Source organism: Myotis nattereri, assembly GCF_964212035.1.
Source record: "Myotis nattereri genome assembly, chromosome: 16".
NCBI lineage: Eukaryota > Metazoa > Chordata > Mammalia > Chiroptera > Vespertilionidae > Myotis > Myotis nattereri.
In genome coordinates this window covers 54,159,074-54,164,428 of record NC_138091.1, presented here as the reverse complement: position 1 = coordinate 54,164,428, position 5,355 = coordinate 54,159,074, and positions in this window count along the sequence as shown.

Sequence of the window (5,355 nt, the reverse complement as noted above, 5' to 3'; positions counted from 1 at the left end):
AGAATTAAAAGAGGCCGGGGCATTTTGAGGCCCTGAAGTCAGCAACGCTGGGACAGGCACCTCCTCTCCTCTCCCGTCGCTAGACCCGTTCTCGGCCTCTTCCACCTGCTGCTGGAATCCCTTTGGCTTCTTTGCTGACAGTCGGCATGGCAGGCGGGCTGCTCTCTTGCCCAGGGTTATACTCAAATGTCTGCTTTTTACTCTTAAAAATTATTTTTATCTTTTTTGCCAAGCTTTTAAAAATTTCATGATTTGAGAATTGTTTGTCCCCTTTCTGGGGTCTCAAGGACCCATGTACCTGGTTTTATCTCGCTATTCCCTGAACGCACACAGCGGGCAGGTCTCCGGGGCTGCACTACAGGGTGGCACTGCCCTGGTGGCACTGTACTTCCTTTTCCTCACCTCCTGCCCCGTCCTTCCTTTGCTGCCTCACTGGGACACCATCAAGTCCATTTGTGGCCAGAAGAGTCCTCTTAAAAACAAAACCCATCTCTTTTTAAAAATATATTTTTATTGATTTCAGAGAGGGAGGGAGAGGGAGAGATGGAAACATCAATGATGAGAGAAAACCACTGATCTACTGGGGATGGAGTCTGCAACCTAGGCATGTGCCCAGACCAAAAATTGAACCGGTGACCTCCTGGCTCATGGGTCGATGCTCAACCACTGAGCCACATCAGCTTGGCTAAAACCCATTTCAAACTGACACCCCCATGTCCCCCCAGATATCAGTATTGCTACAGGTCAAGAAAATCAAAGTACCTTCCAAATAACGTACCTGCTGATTCGAGCCCATTCTTAGAGGTTTCCTGGTAAAAACTTTAACACAACCATGAGGTAGCATCCCACCCTGCAATTTGCAACCAAGAGGAAACACCCGTTCGTTCACAAGTGTGGAGGGGAAGACAAATTCACCCCATTAGGGCCACAAAACAGCAGAAGGTAGGGAGAAAAATCAGAGGGTGGCTTCCACAAGCCAGGCCACGGCAGGCCACCGCCAGTGCGTCACCGCCAGGCGGGGCCCAGGAGCCAGCGGAAGGGAACTCTCCAGGTCTGGAGGTTCAGAGACTTCCAGGGCACAGTCTCCTCCAGCAAGAGCAGCCTCGCCGAAACCGGTTTGGCTCAGTGGATAGAGCGTCGGCCTGTGGACTGAGGGGTCCCGGGTTCGATTCCGGTCAAGGGCATGTACCTGGGTTGCGGGCACTTCCCCATTGGGGGATGTGCAGGAGGCAGCTGATCGATGTTTCTCTCTCATTGATGTTTCTGACTCTCTATCCCTCTCCCTTCCTCTCTGTAAAAAATCAATAAAATACATTTAAAAAAAAAAAAAAAAAAGAGCAGCCTCTCCGAGCTGATGAGGTCCTTCCGCCCCGCTTCACCCCGGCACCGCCCCACTTCACCCCGGCACCGCCCTCCTTCACTCCGGCTCCGCCCCTCACTCTGGCTCCGCCCCCTTCACCCTGGCACCGCCCCCTTCACCCCGGCACCGCCCCCCATCACCCAGGCACCGCCCCCTTCACCCCGGCACCGCCCCCCTTCACTCCGGCACCGCCCCACTCTGGATCCCCGCTCCGGAGGCGCTCACACACACAGCTGTGGCTCGTCACCCCTCACACACCTGCCGTGGGTTAAAACCATGTCCACAGACAGTCCGTGTCTGTGCACCAAACTGTCTTCGCTGGAGACTTTTCAGGCCTCCTCCTTCCCTCTAAGTGTCTAGTACCTGCCAGCATCGGACAGAATGAAGTGTCTCCTCGCTTCCTGCCCTTAAAGTCGCTGCCTTTCCCAGGGGCTGTACTGAAGGAAACGTGCACTCTGAGCAGCCTGAAGAGCTGCCTAAGGCCAAGGGCAAGCTTGCTGCGAGCTGCACACACACAGCTCCCCTCCAGCCGCCCCCCTCCACTCCCACCACCCTTTAGATAATTTATACTTGTTTTCAGTGCTTTAAAACCTGAAAATGTAACTAGTTTTCCTAAGAACAGATCACTTGAAAGTTGTTTTGTTCTTCCCAATTTGATGATAAGAAATACACTTGTCCAAAGGACGGCCCTGTACTCACAGTTTGAAAAAGTTTACCTTCTGGGCAGCTGTCTAGGCCTGGAAGACGGCAAGTGGACGCCAGGCTGGGCCGACAGACGGGGCCTCCTGCGCCATCTGGACGCACCACCACCCTCACTGTCTGGGATCCATGTCCAGGCTCCACTTCTCACTGTAGAAGGAGAGGTTACATGAACGTGAAGCAGGGGAAGTCATTTCCTTTCTCCGCTCCTCGCCTCCCTTAACAAAAGGCCCCAGGATGGATAACCTGGGCACACACCCCCCCCCCCCCCCCCGCCCGCCCACCGTCCTGCCAAGCTTTAGTCCTGGGTCCCTGGAGAACGACGGCCAAGCTGAGCACTTTCCCAAGTTTTGTTGTTTTGCGTCGTGGTCTTTTGTTTTCTTCCCCCATTACCATCACTCTCACTTTATTTTTACTCTATTTCCCGCTCCTGAGTCTTCCACCAGGTACTCCACCACTTCTATCTACTCCTTATGAGTAAACCATTTTTAGTTTTGGTTTGGGCCTTTCAGCCCTTATTTTTGCTAAAATAGCAGCCCGCACGCACGATCTCTGGAGATCACCCCATGGGAAACGCCGCTGGCTTCCTCATTCTTTTTAATGCTGCAAAGTCTGCTGAATAACAATACTATAGTGCGGATGGCTGCCGTCTATTCTGCCATTGGCCTACTAGTGGGCATTTGTATCGCTGCCATTCTTGCTAATTCAAATACCACTGCGCGCCTCCCTGTGGAAGTGTCTCAGGGCAGATTCCTGGGAATGGACTGGCGGTCAAAGCTAAGTTCACAGGTTCCTTTGTCAGGTGTCACTTCCCCACTCCCCACCCCATCCAATTTGCAGCACATGACAGAGCGTTTCTGCGCTGACCTTCCCGACGGACCTTGTCAAATTTTGGATTTTTACCAACCTGATAGGTCAAGATGTTAGCTCAGTGAAGTTTTAATTTGCACTTTTTTAATGAAAGAGGTTGAGCATCCATTCAAGTGTTTAAGGGCTCCTTACATCCCACCCCCCACCCCATAAAGAAGGGGTTCTCAAACTTTTTAAACAGGGAGCCCGTTCACTGTCCCTCAGACCGTTGGAGGGCCGGACTATAGTTCTAAAAAAAAAATGTGAACAAATTCCTATGCACACTGCACATATCTTATTTTGAAGTAAAAAAACAAAACGGGAACAAATACAATATTTGTATTTGCATGTGGCCCGCGGGCCATAGATTGAGGACCCCTGCAAACTGTCCGTTTCTATCTCTTCCTGCTTCCTACTGACCATCATCCATCCATTTTAGCTCTAATACCCCTAACAGCGCACATTTCCCATTATTTGGGCCGTTGTTCGGGGCCCAGCGTCAGCCGCCCAGCCCCGGTTCTGCGTACGGGAGGGGGCGTGGCACGAATGGGTCCAGAGGCCAAGGCAATGCCAGGAAACACCTACCAAACTCCGCAGCCTTGGTTGAAAGCCATGATACTGAGGAAAGGCCCTTCATTTACGCGTTAACTAATCGCTCACTTTACGCACTCGGAGGAAGCCCGCACGGGGACAAAACACACAGGTTTGAACCTTACTTTCCACGGCGGGTATCCCTCCGCGGCACCTCAGTGGTTCGAGCATCTGCCAATCTTTGCGAAGGCGAAGCTCTTGATTGCCATTGGATATTGCACCCTCCCATTGGCTCCCTCCGCCCCAAACCCCGCCCTTCACTCAATGATGGTGGTCCCGGATGTCCGGCCTCGTCCAGGCGCCTTTCCTCAGGGATTGACAAGGGCCTTTGTCCAATGAGAAGCGCGGGGTGGCTCTTGGGTCCACGCAAGCCCCGCCTCTCGCCTCTGCCGCAGAGGCTGCCGGGTGTGGGGCCTTCGGGCGGCTGTTCGCTGGCGCACCTGTGCCCGGGCTTCCGGGTTTGCCCCTGGAGGCCGAGCCCGGGCTGGCGGCGCCTTTGCGCCAGTCGGTTCCCACACCGAGACCCCCTGCCGCCTCGAGGTGCGACCTGGCGACCTGCCCGGCCCGGGCCTGGCTCCTAGTTCCCTCCCCGAGCGCCGCGCCAGACCCTCAGTACGAAGATGACTCCCAGTGGGTTCCCGTGCCCCAGGCTCCCGCCAACTCCCCGCCAGCACACGCCCCGGGCCCGTTGCAGAGCGGGGCCTGGGGCCTCCCGCCGCCGTCCCGGAGATGGGCCAGCACGCCTCCCCGTGCAACCTTGGTTTCCCAGTTTCCCGTTACCCACGCGCCCAAGGCAAAATCCGGCAAACCCTTCGGGTGGGCAGCTGCCCGCACCCATTTCCGCCCCGAGGGGCCGTGGGTGTGGTGCTGACTTAGGACGGTGCCAGGCAAACGGGGCACACCCTCACCTGTGCCCGCCGTTCACGCTCCGCCCTGGGCACTCGGCCGGGGTTGACCTGCGCGCCGCCGAGTCTGAGATCACACACCCGGTTCCGCCGCCCCAGTCCGGCCCACTGGAGGCTTCACACCCTGGAGTGGGGTGCCACCCACCTGGATTTGGGGCGCCTGGCCAAGGCCTAGGTCCCCTACAAATGAAAGGGGGCCGTGCCGCAGCCCAGGCTGGGTGCCCAGAGGTCACTGAAGTCTGTCCAACAACTGCCCACTGCAGTCGCGTCTCCCAGCAGCCTGGCTCCTCTCCTCTCGGCGCTGTAACTACTGCCGAGCCCCAGGCTGCCAGGCCCTGGGCGCCGGCCGAGGCTTAGCCCGTTCGCCTCCGCCGTGTGCGGTGGTGTCCGGCTCTCGCGCCGTCAGCCTCAGGGACTCTGCAAGCTCAGTTCCAGGAGACGAGGCAGCTGGCAAAGGGAGGAAAATTAAGGAAATCGTTCCCGGAAGAAAAGGTTCAGTGAGAGGAGTGGGGAGCGAGGGGGCACAGCACGCAAGACGGAAAGTGGGTGGTGAGCGGCGGGAGCCGCACATCCGGGCTCCTCGGCTTGACCTCCCGCAAGGCGAGAGGAAGGGGCTGCAGCTCCGCGGGGCCGCGCCGCGGGCACTGCCTGGCCATGTCCCCTCTGGGTCTCCGCGCCCCTCTGCCAGGAGAGAGGACTCAGAGGTCACTGGAGCCCTAGCTGGTCTGCTCCGCGGACAGCGTCCGCCTGCGGACTGGGGGTCCGGACTCCATTCTGGTCAAGGGTGTGGACCTCGGCTGCAGGCTCAAACCAGCCCTCCCACCACCGCCGCCGCCACCCGGGTTGGGGCAAGTGTGGGAGGCAACCAGTCGGCGTTTCTCTCTCTCTCCCCCCCTCCCACTCTCTCTAAAAATCCATGGAAAGCGCCGAAACCGGTTTGGCTCAGTGGAT